Source organism: Lepisma saccharinum, chromosome 1 (assembly GCF_977018435.1).
Source record: "Lepisma saccharinum chromosome 1, izLepSacc3.1, whole genome shotgun sequence".
Taxonomy (NCBI): Eukaryota; Metazoa; Arthropoda; class Insecta; order Zygentoma; family Lepismatidae; genus Lepisma; species Lepisma saccharinum.
In genome coordinates this window covers 43,567,215-43,593,677 of record NC_139229.1, presented here as the reverse complement: position 1 = coordinate 43,593,677, position 26,463 = coordinate 43,567,215, and the positions used below count along the sequence as shown (strand labels likewise).

Genomic DNA, 26,463 nt, shown 5'->3' with positions numbered 1-26,463 from the left:
AGAAGAAGGGAAGCATGTAACACATCACCCTGAGAATACCAAATAGGACCACAAAGACAGAAAAATTCGTGTTTTCCATATCAACGAAGACTTTTTGAAAGAGAAATCGTACATGGAATGTAGCATTGATTTGAAAATCTTTAATAACGAATGTGACTAAAATACAAAGTCTTTCCAACATTACAAAGGGTTATCACAAAGAAACTATTACAGTTACAAATGCATGGCCTGTGTCATGATAGAGGCTGAATTGGTACAGGAGGATTGCAATCGCTGGGACTGAAAATGGCGTCTAGGCTGCTACAAAGAACAGATTTGAAGTATAATCTTGACGGAACTGACGTCACCAAGTGCAGTTCGAAAGCTCCACGTACACGAACAATAGAGACCACAGAGCGGGGCACACATCGTTGCAGGTTTGATCACGTGACTGCTGCACTCGTTCATTTGTTTGAAATCACGGAGGTAGAAAGCCAGCAAATTGTTGGTTGAAGTTCTTCTAAAGTGTGGAAATGTATGTGTAAGAACATTTGAAAATGTTATGTGATTTCTATGGTAAAAAATAATTGTTTAAAACGCGGGGAAAACAACGTGTCCTCAGTTTTATCTATTTGGCGCTGCAGTCGAAGTGCAATTCGAAAGACTTTCACTTCCAGTCCACGACTCTTAAGATCGAACTGCAAGAACATTCTCGGAGGGTTTCGCTTGAAGCACGGTCTTGCACTTTTCGGGCGCGGCCAGTGCAGAAGAAAGCTCAATGTGTTTTATGGTATCATGACCCAAGCCACCGATTCCTGTACAGTCAACGAAGTTAGTAATAAGTTGTTTTTTATACAGCGTATATTGATACACTTGTATGTTGAATTGTATCTTCTGCGAATATGCTGTATAAAGAAACAAACTTCCGGAGTACTAAGTGAGGTGAGTGGTCAGTGAAATTTTAGGAGGGAATATGTACGACCACCACGTAATTACAAAAGCATTTTTGCGTCGAATGACAAGTTTGTGGAGACCAGAAGTGTGCTTTCATGAATTCATGAGTTTCTCTTTATTTTGCCTCGAGCCATGCATCTAGCTGCAATAGTTTCTTTGTAATAAACCTTTGTAATATTAGAATGATTTTGTGGACGCCCTGTAGTACAGGACTTACTAGTCACGAAAATAAGACGCATTCCGAGGAGACTGGTTAGAATGTGGCCACAAAAATTCAGCGGCGGCTGGTGGCTCTAAAGTAGGTGAAGGGCTACTAGGAAAAAATGGGGTAATAGAAAACAAATAGATCAGTAGTTTACACATGCTTATTTTAAAATGTTAAGTAGAATGTGAATGTTTGTATAGTGGTCACGTTATATTCAGGAAGTCAGCGAATCCTTCTCTATTCCAGATAACTAACTCTCTAGCCTTCTTAAACACGAAGGTTTATGGCTGCAGCAACACAAGTCTTCCATCTGTCAATATCCGGGTCAAGATCAATCTAATCTTTTCCATCCTTACCGATTTCCTTTAGATCCATCTGAACGTTATCCCTCTCGTGTGGTTCTCTTACAGGTCTCTTACCATCAGGTTTCCCAACAAGAATCCTGCAAACTCTTCTTTCCTCTCCCATTGCCTGTCTTTATTCCAGACGTTATATTTTTATTGGTAAAAAGCAAGCATGGCCAACAAAACAATTTCTGCAGAATTGTCGAGGAGCACAGCCACGTAAATTCCGTAAACTAGGATCTTTTAAAATTCACATTGTAGCATTAACCGGATTTCTTAACTTCTTTACTAGTCCAGTACTTATGACGCGGTACCCGACATGTACGTACATTAACTTCTGTTACATATATTTTTGCCTTTAAATTTCACATAAATCTGACAAGTAAACAAAAAACTTTTTTCGTCATGAACTGTGTTAAGTTTTTTCGATTGTTCGTTTGACCTTGAATTATTGCTGGCCAGCTCCTCGAACGTTATCGATATAAGAGTATACGGCAGAGTCATGTTACAAATAACAAGAGACTCAATGATCAGAAAAAAAACAATAACAATACTCAGAAAAAAACATTAACAATACTTAAAAACAATAACAATGATTGAAAAAACAATAACAATGCTTTGAAACAAGAATTACCTAATATGCTGTGAGCCATACATCTATTAATTTGATCCACGTTTTTTAAATTGTTTGTATTAATTGCAACAATAACAGCATCACTAAATAAGATTTTTCCGAACCATCTGCAAAAATTTGGCCACTCTTCACGTAACATATATGTTATAGAATAGTAGTGTGAGTTCCCTGTGCACCACGAGGCTCCCAAGGTAAAGAGATATATGACACGTGATAAAGAGGCCCAAATACTAACGTGCAAATACGCGACGTAAATGTGCTGCGTATTTACGCAAGTACGCTACGCTGGTTTGCCGGGCCATACACTGCGAAGTACATTTTGATCAGTGTTGCCAACAGCACGAGAGAAAAACGGGCTAAATCGCACCCAAAATGGAGCTAAAATTCACATCCAAGGGGCTAGATTTACAAAGGTGCGGCTGCGCACTGAAAAAAAATCTGGTTCTTAATTCTTGGGTGTTTTGGTGCAAAATTTCTGAAACTCAAGAACCACAACTAATCAACTGTCAAGATGAGGGGCATACGCTCAAGCAAATTAAATTTTCTTAACTTAAATAATTTATTTCTCCCTTAAATTGTGGTGCAGTAGATTACACAAAAGCATTACACATTTTCGGAATATTCTTGCTTCGTATATATGCAGGCACACGTACACTTACACACACACACACACGGCCGCACGCACGAACTAGTCTTTGGGTGAGCCTCACTGTTACGAACGATTCGTCGATTCCGCACCGCACTTCTGTGAACTTTCAAGGACCAAATGCAATGCAACTGAACGAAGATTCGCATTTTCTGGAATCGAAGCTATCCGTAATTCGCCTCGGGCTACACAGCATACCAAAACCAGAAACAAGGGGATAAAGTGACAATGTGCACTTGCTACCTGCTCCCCAGAAGGGGTCGCAGGACGAGCTTGCAGGTGCAGAGGAGGGTCGGTTAAGTGAATTCTTCTTTGCAGTTTACTGAAATACCAAAAAGACATTTCATTACTGAAAGGGCTAGATTTGTAGCAAGATTTCTCTGTGTAGGGCTAAAAAGCCCCTTCGGGCTTTTGCTGAATTTTGGGGCTGAGTACGTACTCTAAAGGGCCAGTTCTGGCCCCAAAAGGGCCAACTTGGCAACACTGATTTTGATCCCTACTCCATTCCCTTCGAGTCCAGATCTTCCAAGCACCAGCGGACTCTGGTGGCCGTGTTAAGAAACAATTGCAGGGTGAAGTTGTTTTTTGTGGATGGAGGATTACTGAAAGTTAAACTCTCATCGGCAGGTTCTCGGAGTGGCCTGTTTGGCAGAAACGTTATATTCATTTAACTATCATATGCTTATCTAAAATTTTTCTGCTTCCAAATATTATATAAAATTCGACTTACTTACCGGTAAAATTTCTCGATTCTGTGTCCGGAAATGTTGAAAGCACAAACCAACAATCAGATCTTCACGAAAATGTCATCACTACATCCACCTAGCAGATCCTGGACTGCATTTTGAGATTAACGAGGCTCTTGTGTCTGATCTCACAACCAGTATAATCGTCTGCGGGACTTGTGATCTTTGCTGTCTATATGTGTTTGTGATTGTCCTTTCATCATTTCATCTTATCATCATTCATCCTTATCTTCACGATTAGCCAAAAGTGGCAGACAAACGAAGTAAAATAAATCAAATCAATCAATCAGTATAAAGTATAAAGATATAAGGTTGCGTCTAAATGTACGTAGAAGTATAGTTGATTAAATTACACGGCCCTGCACTTTTGAAAAAAAAAAAGATGGATGATTTTAATCAATAGGTGATTCTGGAAGTATATTGAATGGTGATCATTTTCTTCCCTTCACGTTAGGATTTTTCATAATTTCAATCAAAATTCTCATATTCGCCATTCCATTACAACTATTACAGAACCCAACAAAGGAAATTTATACACGTGAAATTTCGGTTGTTTACAAACCAATAGGTGATTCTGAAAGTATTTTGAATGCTGGTCACATGCCGGCCGCCGTTGTGGAGTGGTTATCACATCGTGCTACGACGTCAGGGGTCCCGAGTTCGAATCCCGGCCAGATCATGGTTGTTTGTGTGTCCATTCATCAATTTCATTCATATCACCACTCATCCCCATCTTCGCAAAATAGCCAAAAGTGGCACAAAAAGCGAAGTAAAATAAAGGAAATCAATCACTAAATCGTCATCAATGCTGATCACGTCAGGATTTTTCTGCACGTCAGTAAGTTCAATCAACCCACCACATTATAATATTGAGTTTTGGACATTTCGTGAAGGAAATTTTTATGAGGGATTTAGAAAATAAAACTTACGTAATCAAAATTCATACAATTTTCATGCCAATGTATCCTGTGAAGGTGGAAGGTGTATTAAATGCTTACTATTCTATGTGCAATTTATAGTTCAAGATTGGAGGATTGTATGTAGAAAACCAACATTTTACCACCATCTAAACAGAGCCATCTATTGGGAACATGATGGAACTACACATTTTATTGTGAAATGAAGGCAGTTAATACGTTGCTGTTTTCTGAAGAAACTAGACGTAATGGGTAAAAATGGATTTCATTTTTGGAATCAACATGCTGAAATTATTCAGAGACAACAGTCATCTGCGAGACATCTAAACCCATGCAGACCGGGGTTATAATTCAGAATGGTCAGCTCTGAAGCTATTTCTCTACTCACGTTAAAAAATAGGCCAGGTGTCACTAATAAAACACACACACAAAGTGTTTTGATTAAAATTAACTCTTGATTAAAGTGCATTATCATCGTCGTAACCAACAGTGACTATGAGAAAGAAAGACACGCAATGGAATGTTACGCATCTGAATCTCGTAAATGTAGGTCAGTGTAGTAATCTGGGAAGCAGAAGATACGAAGTTGACTGCTAATGTGACGATTCTCAGAAATCTCCCGTGTCAGGCTTACGTGTCATTTCTCGATACTGCTTCCCCCTGTCTCGGTCGACATCCAGACAAAAGTTGCTGCGTCATCTCAGTGCCCATCATAAACGTACGCACTAATATTGATGTAGCCAGAAGGGTGCCCAGAATACACAAGCCAAAATGAAAAGGGGTAGATGCAAACCTCCATCAAACTACCGAGACGTCATTGGTTGTAATGCAGCATGTGTTCCGATTCCATTTCCAACCTTATGCTTTCAGATCATAAGGTAACTGAACCAAAAATGGCCTAGTATCCAATATGGCCTATTTGCTGTTTCCAAGTAGTTACATGGTTAATTCAACAAATGACGTTAATATGTCATTTAGACTGTCCGAATGACGTGATTGAACCTGTTAGCTGTACCTATTCGCGATTAAAATTACCACCTGAGCGCTAGTGTCGCTTCCAATATGGCCGCTCTAAGTAGGATAGATCTTTGTTTACATTCAGCAGTAGTACAAAAGAGCAGCGTGTTGTCATGACTGGTATGGTAGAAAACGTTTAAATTACGCATTATTTTTAAATATTGCGAATGCGATGTGAATTCCAGGTACTCTAACAAACGTGAAGCTGTACTGAGAACGAAGCATTTAATTATGATAGGCAAAAATAACACGAAAAATGCAGACGAAACTATGTATACGCTCTGGTTGTCCAAAGCAGTGCTGTATCATCTGCACGTCATGTTGTAACTGGGGTTCTCGGAAATTATTTGAAAATAAAGGAATTGAAATTGACCTGTACTTGAAAAGCTGGGACAGGAGAAAATTGCGAACATATCGTTGCAGTTCTTTCTCGAAAGAGAAAGGCTGGTTTAATAATAATATTCACGATTTCATGACCGGGCTATACTCACTGAAAAAGGACATCGTACTGAATGAAACAGTAACATTAGCATATCCACTTTTTTTCTGGTTACATTTGACATTAATTCATTCTCAAACTATTTTCATCTTCCCTCTTAATCGACTTGCACCTGTTCCAAATTTCACACATACGTAACACCGGTAATACATGGACGATTTGGTTAAGACGCTTCATGATTTTTCGGAAAAAAAGCTTTATTTATAAAGTACAATTTAAAACTTTACTTTCATGGAAATATATATTTATCTCTCGATAAATAACGTAAGCAGACTCGTGCATTCTTCGTAATTTCCTTGCCGAATTACAATGTTATATCCCCCATACCAATCTTCTGTCAATTACGTTTTCCCTGATTTATTAACAAATTTCATTTTGTTGATTCCACGGGGTGGAAACACATGAAAACTTTTAATTTGTTCTGACCAATAAAACTATTTAGAGCAAAAAAAAACAACAACAAAAACCTGAACAGTAGACCTTACTTTCTCGCATATTCACCATGACTTCAACACAACGTATCCTACTTAGAGTACTTCCTGAAAATCCCGGCAGATGGCATATCGGTTAATTTTAATCGCGAATAGTGCAGTAACGTGAAGAGAAAAATTCGAAATAGTTGAACCTGGTGATAGTGTTCTACGTGATCCAATATTGCATAGACCTTGGATTTTAGTTATGGTTAAAAACACCTATCTTTTCCTTTACAGGTATGTAAGAAATAATAAGTTATGGTGAAGTTTTATAGTGCCTAAAAAACTTTTGCTTGTTAGAACCTATTTTATGTTTATGCGCCTTAATCAAGCCATTTTTTTAGGTTTTTATATATTTTTAAAGGTTTTACAGTATTTTTATGTCACACAAACATTTGCTTTGTTTGGTCACAAAAAAATTCATTGATAAAACATGTTTGAAACGTACTCTTTGTCGATTTCACTTCCTCCACGTCCATGGTGATTTTTCAAAGTTTTAAACAATGTAAAATGTCTGGTGCCACTGTTACCTGCTGCGATGAGCTGGCCCACCTGACACCATTGCACTCAACGGAAACGCAGCGGGACGGTTGGACACGGGGGGAGGTGGGTGTAGAACTGGGCTCTCCTTTCGTTGCTCTAAACTTGGCGAATCTCTTGCGTATTTCTAGCTGTTTAATGGTGTTACTTGACTAATTTCGCTCAAATATGCGAATATTCTGATTAATTTTTTCTTCATCCCTAAAATATTTAAAAAGCAATATTTTTATTATTCTGCTTTGTCATCGCCGCATTAATTTCCTCTGAACTTATTGGAAGGAAAGGATTATATTGGGATCATACGGCTTTGAATGACATTACAAAGAAGATTTATGCACACCACTACTCATAATAATATGCATGAAATATTAATCACAAACTTTCCTTTTTTCCAACTCCACCTAACATAATTTTTGTTATTCAATAAATATTCAATTCTTCATGTATTTGACATTAATTTCAGGGCACTTGCTTATAAATTATTCCGATCTTAACCACAGGCAAGCTACATAATGAATTTGCGCTGTTACATCTCTATTGTTATACCGTCTATTTCCCTATTCATGTAATAATAAAATAATAATATTAATGTATATATTGTAATTAGTATTAATTTGATTTAACGTAATTATTTTAATGTAGGCATTATTATTATTATTATTATTATTATTATTAAGACACTGGGTCGGACCTCCCGGAGACATATTTATAGACATGTGCCTAGTTATGTCATTTGTATGATGCATTTGTAACACGCTTCTTGTGTTATTCCTGTAGTGTTCGTTCCAGTGTGCGATTTCCCCCACTAACAATCTTGGCCTTAAAAATCTCCACCACCAAGAATTTCCCGGGGGGGGGGGAAGAGTTTTTGTAGTAACAACAAAATATAAGCAATTAATTTTGATGTCAAATATACTTTACTAAGGATAATATCGAAAACACACACAAAGTAGTGTGGTTGTGAGCGTTAAATGATCTCTCTCTCTCTCTCTCTCTCTCTCTCTCTCTCGCTCTCTACGGTCCGTTAACAGATGAACCAATAACAAGTAAAGTATAAGAAGAATGCAAGTCAAATATAATTATAAATTCTAATAGTTTTATATTAATAGAGAGCAAAAACTAAACACATAATAAAACTATTTCGTAATTTATTGGCATCCTCAATCAGTTAGTTAGTTTGCTACTTTACAAATATCTGATATATGTAAAAAAATGAATTAATATTCCTTCATGTGTATTAAATAATGGTCTGTAGTATCGCTTCTACAACTTTTTTTCGTTGTCTTCTTCCTCTAAAAGAACCAAACCCAATAAGCATAACCTAACTACCATGTGTATTTAAGTTGTGTGCAATAAGTGAGACCCCACAAACCTACCAGCCAATGGCAATGCTTAAAACAGTTGTAGCAGCAATCACTTTAATAATAATGTTTCTTTAAATATTTAGTAATTAATTGACTTTTATATTTAATATATATATATAATAATAAATATCCATATCGTATATATTTGTGTGTAGATTAAGATCTTCCTCCACCACCAGTCTTCAATGATTTCGTATCCTGATTACATCATTTGTATGATCAGTGGCGGCGATTAGGGGTGTAGAGGGGGAGCAGTTGCCCCCCTCCCACTTTTTGCCACTTTTGCTCCCGCACTGTGCTAACACTTATCTACCAAGGGAAAGCAAACGGCCCTTCCCCCCCCCCCCCCCAGTTTTGGAACCCAATCGCCGCCACTGTAGTATGATGCATTTGTAACATGCTGCCTGTGTGCACATTCCTGTGGTGTTCGTTCGCAATCTCTTTGGATCTTAAAACACGAAGAAAAGCACGTAATAATCAAGCGTGGGTGTTGTCTACAGAATGAAAAACAGCCGTACTTACCGTGTTGTGGCTTCCATTTCCCTTGCCGAAGAACAATCGCTGCGTTAAAATTCCTTCGTAGCAGCAAAGAACTGTCCTTGCTTCTCACCGCCTCGACCACCACTGTGGCCTGTTAGCAGTCAACACCAGCGAAGAACTTCGCGTCAGACACCTGACTTGATGACGTGTGCACACTGTCCAACAACCCATAGTGTCACCATCCACGGGTGTGGTGGTCTTCTCTCCCTTTGTGTTGAAAAAGGGTTGGCGATGGAATGCGGAGTGTGGAGTAGGTCGTCGTTTTTATCTCGAATCGCAATGAAATTGAAGCCACTTGACATTATGTGCCTTAACAACTGCGTACCAAAATTGAAAAACCACAGCCATGACGACGTTGTTATAGTACTTTCATTAACGATATGTTTCCATTTTCAGCGTACAGTAACATCACATAGAATGGTTCAGGACCTTATTGCATCACTTCACACCAGGGTGCGAAGGGGTGCTTGCTCACTCCTTAATTTTCTTCTGCACCTCTTCATCTCCCCCCTTTCAATCCCTAGTAGATAGCAGAACTTCAGATTGGGTAGCGAATTTTTCTTTTACTCAATGCACACAAAGTGAGCACTCAGCAGTTCTTGTCGCTTGCATAATGTATTTAATATCTGATACCTGCATTGGTTGTATTGCAAACATTCTGTGTTTAAAGACAAGGGTGATTTTTAGGGCTGAGCCGATACTCCCTTGAACCGATATCGATGCCGATACACTTACCGATTCCCACCGATACCGATAACGATAGCAATAATTAAATTTGTTCAAAATACTGATCAATATAGGTGCGTAAATATTCTTCTCCAATTATATGCATCAATTTACCAAGAAATTGCTTTAGCATATTCAAGGCTTACATCAGAATATTAAAATAGATATGTAATCGCAAAATATAGTTTTTCGTGCAAAATTAGTGCAAAAAAAAAAGTTTGAATTTTGCATAACTTCCAGAATAACTGCAACCCGCGCAAGTGGCGGGCGGCATTTTGGCGAACCCCGTGAAAGACCAATATGCCGGAAAAGTATCGGCTGTATCGGTAGATGAATTCCAACCGATACTTTCCCATACCGATGCCGATACATCGGCATCGGTATCGGCTCAGCCCTAGTGATTTTATTTTATATTTTGCTACATAGATAATACTGTAACGTGTGTCTGAATGTTTACACTATACATGTATGACCACTTCCTTGGAGTGTAAGACGTAGTATTCTATGTCATCATGGACATCCAGATGGGGAGAAGGGGAAAAGGGCACAGTCTCCCATTGAAAATCGATGTTAACCTATAAACGTATGTATTTCATACATATAGTTTCAATTCAGCCAGTAATTTATGTTAATTATCACAAGAACATATAGCTTCAAACTGAAGGAGTTTTTATTCTAAAGGGTAACAGTATTAGAGAGGAGGAAATGCTTGACCCCCCCCCCCCCCCGCAAAAATTCTCCATACGACCATGTATGCCATTAGCCTCCCGTGAACAAGCTGTTCCTTTCAAATTTCCAAAGACATGTCGTTGTTGTGCTAAAATCAAGTAAAAACACTGAAGTATTCTTCAGCTTCATTCGCATATCCTAGATGCCTACTAAAAGTTGATTCGTACTTTATGTAGTTGCATGCGTGTTTCATGTTTTCTTTATTTTTAACATCGCACCGCCTAAATTTGTTTCCGCACCCCCTCAGCACCCCTGGATGATTAATCCTGGCGCCGCCGCTGCTTCACGCCATAAGAAAGAGGCCAGTCAGGCCACCAGGATCGAGAAGGTGGATATCACATTTCAAGTTCGTATTTTGGCAAACGTTCTCACATTTATTTTCAATTGATTGACTGATTGATTTGGTTTGTTTTGCTCCACTTTGCTGCCACTTTTGGCTAGTCGCGAAGATGAGGATGAATGATATGATAAAATTGATGTAGGGATTCATGTTCTAGGCGAGATTCGAACCCGGGATTCCTGGCGTCGTAGCGCGCTCTGGTTTCTTTTCAAGCCCCGAGTTACACTTGTCTGTTTCAGGCAGGGTTGTTAACGGTCCGAGAACTCATAAATTCTAATGGGTTCTATTAGGTTCCGCTGCAGGAGCGGAACTTTTTTTCTCTCCCACAACTTAAATTCGGTCCAAGTTGCGTATTATTTCATTGAAAAAGGGTCCCTGGACCGGATTGAAATATTTTGCAGATAAAAAGGTTCTTTGCGGTCCAGAACTTATTTAAACTTGCCGATTTTTTCTCCTGGACCGGATTTTTTAAAAAAAATGTAATTTAATTCCTGGGACTTTATCAAGCCTGGTTTCAGGAGCTGAATGACTGATTGGATGTGGAACCGCCTCCTGATTCCATCTGATATCATCAGTGGATGAGGAGTAATTTCCTGATTTCGCAAGTTCTTGTGGCTGCAATCAGTTTTATCAGTATATAAATAAGTGCACCAGCAATTTTATTCCTACTGTCTGTTCATGGAGTTGGTGTTTTAAGTCAACATTATGCTCAGTAAGGCTAATCGGGACTGGACCTACAGTTTGAAGTGCGATCCGAGCCACTATGTGCCTCCATCGGGTATCGAAGCCGGGGGGACCTTGATTACAAGGCGACGGCGCTACCATTGCGCCATCGGGGAAGCCTACAGTCTGTTCATGTGGAAGAGCCAGGGGCCAATATAATAGCATGCAATTTGTCATTTGCATTCTCCCTTGCCGCTTCGGTGGCTGTTAGAGGTTGACAGCTCCATTCGTTCCCTCTCCACCGAATATTTCGGGTTCGAACCGCGACCTAGAAATTGGTGTTTCTCTGTGTCACTTGTTAACAACTACGCATTTGTGTAATTTTGTATCTGTATTCATAAATATTTTTAATATTAACCACTAACATACATTTACGTCCTACTCTTACTAACTTTTACTTCAATCTTACTTATTTCCTTGTAGAATGCTGTAAAACCAACTTTGTTCAGGAAAACCGAACAAATCTGGTTGTTCACATTGGGGCATTCATGTCAATGTCACAGTGAATTACTGTAAAAAAGCTATAGAAGAATAAAGGATAAATCAAAGATTAGCGGGAGAAACTGTAAATAATTCGCGTAACTGACGCCCTGGGATAATTTTCAGGTACCAGGGCATAAGCGCATACGTCCGAAAGTATGCGGGACATATTTTGTGGGTTCCCCCCTTTTTATCACTTCATCAATTTCATTAATTATCATTCATCCATATTGTCACCGACTTTCATGGCGAAAAGGTTAACACGAAGTGCTACGACGCCAGGCGTCCCGGGTACGTACATTTTTCTGCCTGGGCATGGATGTTTTTGTGAGTGTCCCCTTTCATCAATTTCATCAATTCATCACCCATTCTGATATTCTCGCTTATCCAAAAGTGGCAGAAAAGCGAGGTAAAATAAACAAATCAATAAAATCAATTGTCTATGTTGTTGCAAATAGCCAAAAGTGGAACCAAAGCGACGAAAAATAAGAATTATGCAAATACCTTGGTATCTTTATTTGCCTGTAAAGAAGCACAAATAAAAGTTTTAAAAGTCCATTATGTCTATTCAGTCTCAGCCTGTTCTGGCGTTAATTTGGGTGCATTTTTTATTGACATGATTTATTTTACTTTGCGTCTCTACTTCTGGCTAAATGCGAGGATGAGGATGAATGGTGCTAAGATGAAATAGATGAAGGGACAATTACAAACACATCACGGGTTCGATACCCGGTGGAGGCACGTAGTGGCTTGGATTCCACTTTAAACTGTAGGTCCAGTCTCGATTAGCGTTACTGTGCATAAAGTGGACTTAAAACACCAACTCAACCAATTTACAAACACATATAGACAGCACACATCACAATTCTCACAGAGGATTATACTGACCATGGGTCCATACGCCAGAACCTCATAAGTTTTGCAAAATGCAGTCCAGGGTGTATTACATGAAAGTGAGGTTGACATTTGCGTGTCTCGAGCAAGGGTCACCCCCTTTTACCCCAGGTGCATTTTCTTTTAATGTTTTTCCTATATTTTTGTCAATGAAACAAGATGTTGCATGTAACATCACAGCAGTGGCGTAGCGTTATAGTACGCCCGGCGTTCCCAGATTTAAAATTTCAAAAATGCTAAAATGCTGTGATTATAAAGTAAAACGTGACTAATTTCAAATATGTTTGACCTTCATGGCATTATAATAGCTATTTTTCGCGATCCGCTTGCAACGCTCCACTCTCAACACTCGTTCCAGCATCTCTTTTCAATGCCTTTCCCGGCCGGACGCCGAGCAGGTTCGGCTTACAGGACTCCTATATTCCTTGCTGCCTTTATGGAGGGAAAGCTTCCATTTCTACAGCACGCGCGTAAATGGACTCTCTTACGCTGGCGAACGAGAGGTCTACCGTGATTGGTTCATGTGACCCTTCCTGCCTTCTGAAGCAGACGACAGCGGTAGCATTCCTACCCGGTTCTTCGCTCTCATGCAACTCGTGCTATGTGATGCTACAATACGCAATATTGACTGACGTAACTTTACCAATCTCAAATATACTGCTTCTTAATGGTCACTGCATTGTATGATTTATCGCACGAACAGCGATGTGCATTAGAAACTAAAAGATCAACACAGTTTTTGTGAAGTAAGTTGGTGAAGTCCTCGTGGTAGAAATTCAGCGTGTTGCTGCTCTACCACTTAACCCGCAAAACTATTATTTTCTTTTATTGTATTTTTTTCGTTATTATCTAACTGCTTAATATTGTGTCAATGGAAATGTTTAGCATTCATTTGAAAACTCTTAACATCGAATGGTCTCTGGAGAAAATTATTTTAAAATGTTTATCAGCATTCTCAAGATGTAATAAACAGTGGTCTGAATTACTAATCGGCACTGTTACGTCAGTAGAGTGTACAATATTTGGATCATCCACTCTGCTTTGCACAGTGCGCCAAGACGACAGAGATCCCTGGTTCAAATCCCAGCGTGAGCACGGGTGTTCTTTGTCAGTGTCCCTTCATCAATATCATCACTCATATTCATATTCGCGATTAACCAAAAGTGGTAGAAAAGCGAAGTAAAATAAACCAAATCAACCACAACAATGACGTCTGCTGTTGTTCAAAGGCGCTTGTGATTCAGGTAGGTTTTCTAATGACTTGCGTCATGCAGAAAGGTATAAAACACCAGAGTTCAAAACATTTGTGGCATAGTGAGACATCTAATTGTCTAGCTAAAACATGCATGGATGATGTTTTATTGAAAACCCAGCTGACTTCAGGCAAATAAACAATACCTGTGGCGACTAATACCATAAGTAAGTTATTAAGCAAGAAAGGGCCGACCCTTCCTTCGGACTTGGCGTTCCCACCAGAAATGTCCATGCTACGCCACTGCATCACAGTCATATGGATGTACGTAGTTTAGTGAATAAATTGTCGGAAAGATACATCCACACAGTGACGGTGATTAGGAAGGCGTAGGGGGTAGTTGACACCCAAACTTTTGGCCACTTTTGCTCCCGCACTATGCTAAACCTTTTCTACCAAGAGAAAGCAAACTCTCCTTGCCCCCCTAGTTTTGACACCTTACCCCCCCCCCCTCGGTTTGTAGCCCAATCACCACACTGATTACATGAGCAGAGTTCGTTTTCTCCTTCTTTCTTAACAGTGTGTAAATTAACGGGGACATGCCGGCGATCCCCCCACCCCCCCCCACACACAAATTTTCATCCCCAGCCGAAGAAAACTATTTTAATCGCTGCCAGAGATGTTTTATCCCCCTCCCCCCTCTACAAAGAAAATGAAATTGAACCCATACACCATTAAGTACAGTTAAGTTATACAGTTAAGGAACTGTGGAACAAACACCACTAAAATATCATTTGGGAAAATAGTTATTTTTGAAACTGATAGTACCTTTTAAATTAATAGTATTGTTATTTTGCATAGAAAATTTTGTAGATCTAAAAATGTTCACGCTCGTTTCGCTCGCGACCTTGGTCTTACTGTAAACCTTACCATAGGCGTGCGCAGACCCTCTGATTAGGGGGGAGGGGGCACAAGCTTTGATGAAATTTCAGTAGGGAAAGAAAAACATAATTTTATCACTGTTTTAGTTTCATTGCTTGCAGCATAACGAATAAATAAATTGTCTCTGAAATTTTCCTCCAAACAATTCTGTTCATACAAAACGGTTTAGCAAGAAGAATCTGAAGTGCTTAGTAGTTGTAACTTCTCTGGTAATTTACAATGCATTACAGAAAACAAAAAAATTGCAAGCGAAGGGAGCAAGAAAATTTTTGGATCCAAATGTTTGCTAACTGAAAACAACATTTGATTTAATATGACAAAAAAATTTCATGGGGCGCCATGGCATTCTCTTCTACATTTCTTTTCTTTTAGGTCGTTCGGCGCCCAGGGCCAACTTCCGACGCCCTCTAGCTACGGATCTGAAGTTGATATGACTGTAAAAAAAAAAAAGCAGGTGTTGCGAGCGAAGCAAGCAAGAACATTTTACGGAATGTATTTTTAGTTGTATAAAATTTGATATCGAGGGGGCCAATTGCCCCTTTGTGTCCCCCTGCAGGTGCTCTTGCCAGTCTGGAAGAAATAATGCAAAAAAGACGCGAAAACTAATTTCATCTTAAGAATCCTTTTGTCCTGCTACTCTTAGATTCTACTAGTCTTGCTGTTTTTACCTAAATGTTTGCCCCCCTTGCCCCTTTAGAATTGATTTTCGTCCAAGGTTGGGGAGGGACAATGTCACATCGTCGTAGTTGCTTTGAACTTTAATCGGCTTGAAAATGCTTAATCGTTTAATAACCGCGATAAGATTCCTCTCCACTAAATTTCTAGGTGAAAGCACACTAATGTAAAAAATCGAATGTCAACCGATAGACCGATAGGTTTATTTTTCACACGTATAATTTCATTTATATTAATGCGATAATTTCAAATTCAAGTGGTGTTTTTTGAGGGGCAACACTATTATCGGCCTGGCGTGTAAAGAAATTGCGGACGCCCATGATTAGGGTGGGCAAGTGCCCTCTCCTTTCCCACCCCCCGTGCGTACGCCTATGAACCTTACATTTATTGCTTAGAAGCATAATGCAGTTTCTTCATAATTATGATATGCAAGGTACCGACTGGGGACTAAGAGGATATGCAGGGGCGCTTTGGAAACTGAAAACAGCCCAATTCTGGGGATTTGCATGTTTGATACATTGATGAGATGATTACTACGGCTGCGCAAGAGAAATATATTCTCAGTACTGATTAATATTTTAATATTATTTCACGATGTTTGGATGTTTTATAGTAAGAAAGTGGGAAACACACAATAACAGTAAGAAAGAGACTAAGGTTCATCTGTGAAATTAAGAAGATAAGCAAAAGAAGGAACGAAAAAGAGAGAAATGAAAAGGGAAATATAAAATTTGAATTTGAATTTAAAATTTTGGGTGCGTCAGCACTAAGGCTATTTTGCACCCGTCACATTATACGGGGTCCAGCTCCTTATCGTTACACATAACAACTCTAACGTTGCATAACTAAAATCATAAAATATTCTGACTGGGTGCACTACGTGGAAGGAGCACCCCTTACACACCGGGAAATATATAAGAAGGGAAGACCTCCGGGGCGGATGCCAGGGGTCCTGGGATCGAATCCCGGCCTGGGCATGGATGTTATTTGCATGTGTGCTGTATATATGGTAACATTAATTTTCCAGGTGGGGTACGCCCACCCCCACCTTTCCAGACGCCCATGAGTGTATGCGTTTTCTTAGAATGTAAATGTACTAAGTGTTTCTAAATTACGTGTAAATATTATCACAAGATTAATGTCCTAGGTAAGAACCACTGTTGTAAGGTACTTAGAACTACAAAGCAATAATTTAGTTTACTGGTACTACAAATTTGTATACCCAAAGAACCTACCCCTGATAATGAAATCACAAATACGCCACTGAATGGGCATCCCCCCTCCCCAAAAGCCAAAAGCTTAATTAGCACCAACGAAAGAGACGTACTAAGTGACAGCGAATATGTTGACCAGCTTTTCAGTTTATCCAAAATCAAAATGATGATTAGGTTGTTCCATTCCGGTTGTGCAGATTATGATGAGAGTAAGGACGTCTGATTGTGTAGCCAGCAGCTTCTCTTGGAAGGTACCCAGGAGTCATGCGACTGTTAAAGGAATTTTCACCCACGTGCTAATTGCAGAGGAGAAGGTCTGCCTCGCAACGGAATCGTTCACAAGCGTCCACGTCATTTCCAGCCAACATTCCTAGAATAAAAGGCTCTAAGAATACGTCCAAATGGGTCTTATTCCACATTCTAAAATAACTGTACGTAAGACGATTTGGAAATTGTATACTGGCTCGATATGTCTTTTTTAAAGTTTTCGCATTTTAGTACGATTGCCGTGGACCTTTTTCTTGTAGCACGTCTTTTTTTATTCACTTTCATTAGCACATATTATTTTTAATACTTTCATACGTAAAGAATCGTAGAATCGAAAAATTCAGTTTTCTTTTCCATATTTGTACACATATTAGGTTTTGGCTCATATTCTACGTATTTTAGTTATTTTTACATGTTATTTCCTTATTTTAGAACATTTCTCAACTAATAGGTACTCCATATTCGCACAATAAGTTAAATAGGCTACATTTTCCTATGTGATCGAAAGTGTTGGGTTAATTTCTTGCGAATAACTGACAAACTTCAAATACACTACCATTACTTCTTGCAATACTGAACGCAGTTTTAGTCAATGTGAATCATGTTCGAACACTTACAACAAAATTATGTTATACACATTGTTTTGGAAACAAAAAATGAAAACACATTTTGTGTTGTTTTATTTATTAATGTCAGTGTAAGCGTACTGTATTTTATGCATATCGTGCATTAAAAAGGTATTTTTTTTTACAATTTTTAATCCATATCTATTTATCTCCATATTTTGGTAACCAAATATGTATTTACATATTTAGCAAATTTTGTTGATAATAATCACCTACTCTAAGCGATGTTGCTGCGGCACCAAGATTCGAATCTCGGCCTGGGCATGGATGTTTTTTGTGTGTCTTCATCAATTTCATTATATTATCACTCATCTTCATCTCCGCGATTTGACAGAAGTGGAAGAAATGCGAAGTAAAATAAACAAAATCAAATCTAAGCGATGTAAAACACCACTTAATGTTGACTATACCCTGTCCCATCAATCTCTGGAACAGGCGAACGAAAACAAGTCTCTGCGCAAGTAGTGACAAGTAATCACGTGAGAGGGAACGGGATTGCGTGAAAGGGGAGTACTGCTTCGCTCTGGCTACTAGATTCCACCCCGCTTCTCTGACGCTGTCCGCAGCCTTGCTCCAGAGATAGTTGAGACATTTTCTTTTTTTTTCTTTTTTCAAGTATTTTTCAAGCCAGTTAAGTTTTCTGGAACCTATTTCAGAATTTTTCGAACCTAGTTTAAGATTTTTAGAACCTACTACAGGATTTTTAGAGCCTATTTTAGGAACAATTTTTAGAACCTAAAAATGTAACAAAAATTCTCCGCCCGGAAATTTTTGGTAGGGTAATTTTTTTTTTACAGGATTGTTGGTGGGGATAAATCCCCCATGCCCGCCAACGATTTTGCACCCTGGCACTGCATCAGCATCTGCTAAAAAATTATTTTCTCCCCACTGTGCGAATTAAGCTTTTTGCTTCGGGGGATGTATTTGTATTTTAATTTTCGGTGAGGTACGTTTTCGTGATATGCAAGTTTGTATATCACCAGTCAATAACTGAAACTACTGCCTTACGGTTCTACGTACTATATTAGAAGAGTGGTTCTAACTTGGTCATTATATCTTATGAAAGCTTCGCAGGTCATTTAAAACACTAGTGAGTTTCACCTACGTCACAAACGGTTGCATTGTGGGATCGAGCAGCCATGATTGTGGCGGCTTCTTGTAAACATTCTGAATTCAAGCGGGCGGGCGGGAGATTAGAACCTTTTTTACGATGGTATACTTCGTGCAATATTAGGTTGTTAGGTCTAACAGGCACTCACGTTTATCCGAATTTTCCGAGAAAGAACAGAAGGTGCAATTCACGGCACAGAATTTTCAGATTGTTGATTAGAATACGCCATCATGGCGAGAATAAATCTTGCCAACATTAATGAACAAAACAAACAGTACAGAACGGTGGGGTGAACATTTCTTTTCAGGTAAGTTCATATTCATTCATTCATTCATTGTTTTCTGCCTAATTGGCAGGTTTTTCACTGCAATCTCCAGCTTTCCCTGTTCTCTGCCTTACGCTTCGTAATAGCATACGACCCAGTTAATTTAATATCATCCATAAGCTGATATCTCTTTCTTCCACGGACTTTTCTTCCTTCAACCATTCCCTCCAAGGCATCTCTTAGCAGGCAGTTTCTTCTTAGACAGTGTCCTAACCAGTTTCTTTTCCTCTTCTTGATGGTCTCCAGTATAGATCTTTTTTCACCAACTCTTTTCAGTACGGCTTCGTTTCTTACCTTGTCTGTCCATTTTACACGCTCCATTTTTCGCCATGTCCACATTTCAAAAGCTTCGAGTCGTTTCTCTTCATTTCTTCTCAACGTCCAGGTTTCTGCACCATATAGTGCTACACTCCACACAAAACATTTCACTAATCTCTTCCTTAGACTTATGTCCATGGGTCCACAAAAAACATTTTTTCTTCTGTTAAAAGCTTCTTTTGCTATTGCGATTCTCATTTTCACTTCTTGGTTGCAGCTCATGTCACTGCTTATAGTGCATCCGAGGTACTTGAAGCTATCCACTTGCTGGATTCTTTCACTGTTTGCTCTCACATTAATATTCCTTGGTTTCCGTCCTATAACCATTGCCTTTGTCTTCTTTACATTAATCTTCATTCCATACTGCTCACATCTGCTGTTTAACTCTTCTAACATACTATTTATGGTTATTTCATCCTCAGCGAATAATGCCATGTCATCAGCAAATCTTATGCAGTTTATTCTTCTTCCTCCCAATTTGACACCTCCTGTGCCCTGGAAACAAGTTTTCACTATATCTTCTAAATAGATATTAAACAAAGTAGGCGATAGGCAGCATCCTTGTCGTACTCCTCTTCCAATTTCACAGCCTTCTGTCATTTCATCTCCTGTTCTCACTTTAACTCGTTGATTCATGTATAAGTTGCTTAGAAGTCTTCTCTCTTTCCAATCTACACCAATTTTCTTCAGAATTTCTAAAAGTTTAACCCAATTCACTCTATCAAAGGCTTTCTCCAGGTCTACAAATACTACAAACACCTCCTTTCCTTTCTCTAAATATCTTTCCCCAATGGTCCTCAGTAAACCAATTGCATCCCTTGTACCTCTTTCTTTCCTGAAACCAAACTGTTCTTCCTCTAACTCGCCACTGACCTTCGAGTATAGGCGTCTGTTCAGAATTCTTAGAAGAATTTTTGCCGAGTGAGATATCAAGCTGATTGTCCTGTACTCAGAACATTTTCTGGCATTGCTTTTCTTCTGCAGAGGTACCAAAACAGTCTCCGTGAAATCTTGTGGCCAATCCCCTTTCTCATAGATTTATAGGTGTTTTTTATCATACTTGCAAATAGCGTTTCCTTGTTATTGTTTTATTTGGTAGAAAGGTGTTGATACGTTTGACGATAAAAATGATAACATTCAAAGTTAAATTCATCTTGATAATTGCACGCTTGTACTTGATTATTTTATATTCCATTCATTAACACAAACTGTTATTAATTGTTATCCTATTCAGGAAAAATGTGCTGGTAGTACGTTTTGCGTACTGTCAGAAAAAAGCACTGCATGATGTTAATGATATATCACAGTATCTCAAATTGATTGATTTATTTGGTTTATTTTACTTCGTTTTTCTGCTATATTTGACTAGCCCAGGTCGAGATTCGAATCCGGGACCCCTATCATCGTAGTGCGTTGTGCTAACCGCTCCGTCACTGAAGTCTGCATATCCCAAATTGTTAAAGCATGGAGTGAAATTACTGTTTTTGAACAACTCAATATTTCAAATTACTGCGCTTGAACAAACGTTAAAAGGAAACATAGAAAATAATGGCTGAGTCTTGGAATTTTCAGTTTATCTGTACTTTCTCCCACACAGAGCGGGAAACAGGTTGCTTACTGGATGTAAATATTTCAAGCAGAATCCGAACCACTAATAAATGCGAAGATAAACTGATTCCATGTAGCTGGTTCAAGTAAATAAACACAGGTTAACTAGAGTTGGCCTTTTCGTTGCACTTTTATGCAATGTTACCGACATTTTACACAATACTAACAACAAACATGCACTTGGCGCAGGTGTGACGAACGCTGCGTGGTGGGTATTTCCTTGCAGACGACAAGCAGCTTTGTCGCAAACATGGCGGTGGTGCGAAACCTGATGTCACATGAAACCCACCTATATTTACATTCTAAGAAAACCCACACGCATACACAAAAAGAGCTATTGAACTCAACACTGAGAAAACTTGACCAAATTTCTATTGCCTAACCTGAAATTTAATGTCCATCTAACCTAACCTACCTACATGTTTCTTGTCAACATTTTGTATATATTATGTAAAATATCAGCACTAGCCATGAAAACTTAATTGGAAAAAAGCCTTGGAAAACAGGTTGGTCAGTTGCAGAATGGTGTCCTTTTATAATCCACAAAGCTTCATGCATACTTTTCGGCAGTTATATTTTTAATGATTGGACCTTTTATGGATACAAATATCAATAATGATAGGCCGGACCCTGAGGCCGAGTGGTGGTTCCAGGTTCGAATCCCGGGTAAGGCATGGGTATTTGTGTTTGTCCAGATGATAAGAAACTGAGAAAGTGTAACAATTGAAAAGTGTAAAAGTGTGAATGGTGTGGGGGGATACCTCCGTGTAGGGGGTATTTCCTTTATACAAAAAAAAGTGGTTAGCACATCATGCTGCGACGCCAAGGGTCCCGGGTTAGAATCCCGCTCGGACTTGGTTGTTTGTGAATGTCCATTCATCAATTTCATCATGTCATCCCCATCTTCGCAAATTAGCCAAGAGGCACAAAACGCGAAGTAAAATAAACTAAATCAATCAATAATGATAGAATCTAAATTAAGAAATGGTAGCATAGTGTCATTTTGTTTTGGGGGGGGGATAAAAATGTCATTGGCAGGGATAAAAATAAAATTATTTTGCCGGGGGGATCCCAGGCATCCCCCCGTTAATTCGCAAACTGACTGTCCCTTCCTATCATTGTTGCAGGGGTAGAATGTGGAAATGTCTAGCGAGACCAGTGCATTGCACGCAAGGAGTGTGAGCTTCTACTCAGATGCGAGTCGATTTATATTCTACACACTGCTCCCTTTCTGCTGTGACACGCGGGACATCTAAAACACCTGACGTCAGGATTCTTTTCTCTTTCCACCGTGGACGACCGGATGTCGCATCAACGCATACACACTCAGCTGCATTCAAATGTTTTCCAATTGAAATATTTGGTGGGGCTTCTCACTGTTGCCAAATACGTCCAAAGGAAACAAAAGACGCTCAAGCCCTTGTGACTTTCCAAGGCACCATTGATCCTTAACGTTTGTTTTTTTTACCATTTGTGATAAACAGGAACAGATTTTCTCGAAAACTGCTTTTCTTTGTGACCAAAGATTTCATCATGAAAAATCTTTCCAGTTTAATTTTTATGGATGAGGCTTAATGATAATTAGTATCATGGAATATGAGCAAAGTTATTCTGCTCTGCTAAAATACCTCCCTGGTGGCGTAGTGGTAACGTCGTCGGCTTGCAAGGGATCCCAAGTAACCAAAAGTGGTTGGCCCAACAGTACTGAAAATGATTGGCCAAATATAAGAACATCCCTTAGGCAACGGTAATTTTGTCCGTGCTTCCAACGTTCTGAAAACTAAAGTATAGATAGCTTTGTGTTCTGATATATGTAATTTATTGTGAGGCCAAATTAAACTCCAGTATAAATTATTTGTGTAAAATAAAAAAAAAAATACGCAGCACTTTCTCATTCATATGGTATGATTGTTTTCAAGGTACCTTCAAGTGGTAGAAAAAGACTTACCAGACTTTACTTAGTTCGACCTTTCATAGAATTTAATCTGCACACAACATTGTTTAACCACTTTCACAAGAATATATGTAAGAATGTTCTTGTTCAGCTACAGCAAAAGATACAAACAATAAGCAATTCCCAACACATCTTTCATCCATGGCGGCTGACAAAAGGACTGGTGAGTGACTGCAAGCAGTGATGTGCTGTAGACTATAAGTTTACATCTACATACGTTGTCTACATTGACTTCAGTTTACATAGACGACGTAGACAATTTAAACCACACTAAAAAAATAATTTTCAAGTCATTTGTGAAAGGAAAGTGACATTTGTAATTACATTTGTTCCTATCGAGCTGACAAGGACCCTATTTACAACAAAAAAGTTATTTCCATTCTCAACTGTAGGAAAAAAGCTAAATTGTATTCAAACAGCAGATGGCAGTCGTGAGGCAAAATTAATGTTTTCACAATAAACCACTATAATATTTCACATGTTGCGTTTTTTCGTCATTGAGAAATTGTTCGTAATTGTAACGAAGAGTAGGCTATACAAGTTACTTCTCACACCTCAACGATTGATACGTTGTACAATTCTGTTTTGCTTCTACAGTAGGCTAGCGCCTTCTGCCATGTTGTTTACATAGATTATGTTATATTGTGTATAAAATTGTCTACGCGTTGAATGTAGACTTTTGTTGTTTACACGTAGACGCACATCACTGACTTGCAAGTTACGAGTAGCTTCTACTTTCATTAGCAAAATATTATATTTGCAGTATGTGCTGTGACTGAAATATTTGAAAAGAAACACTGTTCCATGTCATTTATTTCACACTCTAAAATTTACAACATGCTCTTGAAAGTTGTCTCAACAGGAGAAAGTATTTTTTAAAACTGATTTTTTTGACTAACTTTCCCATGGTTGGACAAGCGTTGGCAACCACCGTCGGCCTAACGTAAAACCAACCTTTCCCATGTAAAGACTGCAGTTGGCTCAACGATTGTGGTTACTTGGGGTCCCGGGTTCGATACAAGGTGGGAGCACATTGCACAGTGATTCGCATTCCACTTGAAACTTAAACAGAAACGCATACAAACATAGCAGCAGTGGCGGCTGTTGGTCTGGCTCTATGGGTGTGCACTTTAGCCTCGCGTCCAGGAGTGTTATCACCCCTCTCAAATACTCACACCCGTTTTTGTGTACATAATGATGCTAAATGTATTGGCAACCCAAGTTATGACCACCTTTCACTGAAAATGAGGCTATGGTAGAGTTATATTTCATGGAAAATTTTTAAAATAAGATTTGTTTACAAATTTGATATACCTCGGAGATTTTCCCGCCAATGACGAGAAGAGTGATGTTATTATGCTATACAAAATTCAGCTTCCGATAACTTGACAAAAATGAGTCAAAACATAGAAATACCGATTTATAATTTCAATATTGTTGAAGGCTATCTTGTGTTGCTTCAAGAGCAGCGAGTGAACATCAAATTTTGTGTTAAGCTGGGTAAGACATTCCTCTCCTTCCGCAGCCTCCATATTTCCCTGATCTGGCCCCAACTGATTACTGCCTCTTTCCGAAGATGAAATAGTTGCTCAAAGGGCGGAGATTCACTTCAGCTGACGAAGTCAATACATATGCTACGCGCCCTCTGAAGGAGGTGACCATAGATGGCCTCCAGTGCTGTTTTGACAAGTGGTATGAACGCTGGCAGAAGTGCGTCACTACCCAAGGTCATTACTTTGAGGGTGGTGGCACAGAGAAGTTAATTATCTTCTCTGTGGTGGTGGTCTCTAAACTGCGTTTGATACAACCTGTCCCGCATCCCGCGCTTGCTGATTGCTGGCTTTTCTAGCAGAAACACGCGGCATTGCCGCTGCAGACCGCGTGAACTGCATGCTGGGGAAAGCCGAAGCCAGGCTTTGAATAAAATACGCAGAAATGCACAAATATACACAATTCCCCTTCCTGAATATTCAAGCTAAAATGACACTAAACACAAAAAGGACACAAGCTAATATCATCAGAATAAATTCCATCCTGGATGTTTTGAAACGCACACTAATCAGCATCACGCTTACAAAACCAGCATCTTCAACAAGATACAAACGAAACACGTGGGAGTTAGACCGCAACGTGGCAACAGCGCCTACGTAAGCGACTCTTTTCTGGCTTCCATTCGCTCCTCGCTGCCCAGCAGACGCCTTTTTCTTCTTTTCTCATTGGCACCGAAACTGTTGACTCATCGCTAGCGCGGGAAACGGGATAGGTTCTAACAAACGCGATATAAAAGGGTGTATTATATGTGCAATAAATATTACTATAAAAGTTCCGCTTATTTTTGACTGTACTGGTATTTTTATTATAGTTATTATTTCTACTGTTTAAGTTTCATATCATTGGCCTGACCCTCTATAAAAATTTCTAACGACAGACATGCAATGGTTCTCTACCTTCGTGACCCTGGGGCCCGATATATTCGTCCTTTTAGAGGCGATGCCCCGATCGCAACAATCGTAAATGGCTTTCTGTTTTCTTTTTAACGTACAGGTACGTTAATTAATATGTACCCTTGAAATTTAATATTAATAAATAAATTATGGCATCATAGAGAGTGTTGGTTCGATTATGTCTAGGCTTGTGACAAACATAAAATTTGGTTTACATTAGTTGAAAACGACATGGCCTGATGGAATATTCTAGCTTCCTCTGGCCAATATCAGTAAATTAATTTGGTAAGGCTTGATTTTCAATGGCATGTTCCATTTCGGACGGGTGTCCACAAAATAAGTAACTGTTTTCGTGTTTCAGCCAACGTAGGACTTTCATTCTTTTTCCTTCTTTTGCAGGGTGATTACCAGGCATAATTTTCACCATTGCTGAACGTGTTGCCGTTGTAACATGGAGTCTACAGGGTGTTCCCCTGCGAGAACGATTTCAGAAATTCTACCAGCATATCCAAATAACAAGCCCATAGATCTGTGTCTGCCTGATTCCCAACCACACAGCCCAAAGGCTATCTCTGATATCTTGATTGATTGATTGATTGTTGTTTTAAGTCCACTTTATGCACAGTAAGGCTAATCGGAACTGGACCTACAGTTTAAAGTGGGATCCGAACCACAATGTGCCTCCATCGGGTATCGAACCCGGATCCCTTGATTACAAAGCGACGATGCTACCACTGCGCCATCTCTGATGTACTCAGTGCCATCCGTTGTTGAAGGTTTGTCGGCCTAAATGCGACAGTTATGGAGGTTTACAGGTCGACTTACATGGAATGACGCTTCATCGCTGAATAGCACATTGCTTATTAAATCATAAGTCTCCACAGAATCCAACAAATCGATTCACATTGTCATACGGTCCACAAATTCTTCTAGATTCAATTGGTGTAACAGCTACAATGATATGCACGCTTCTTCAAGGTCATCAACACTTTGAACGCTGTTGGTTTTGGAATGCTCAATTGACGCGCAATGGACAT

At 39.2% G+C, this 26,463-nt stretch overlaps 1 long non-coding RNA gene across 1 annotated transcript in view; it reads right to left on the bottom strand.

The window, feature by feature from the left end:
• Positions 1-8,936, bottom strand: part of LOC145994860 (uncharacterized) — a 91,373-nt gene extending 82,437 nt beyond the window's left edge. Inside the window, exon 1 of the long non-coding RNA XR_014442398.1 lies at positions 8,841-8,936. This is a non-coding gene — a long non-coding RNA (uncharacterized LOC145994860). The remainder of the gene's footprint in view (positions 1-8,840) is intronic.
• Positions 8,937-26,463: the final 17,527 nt, after the last annotated feature.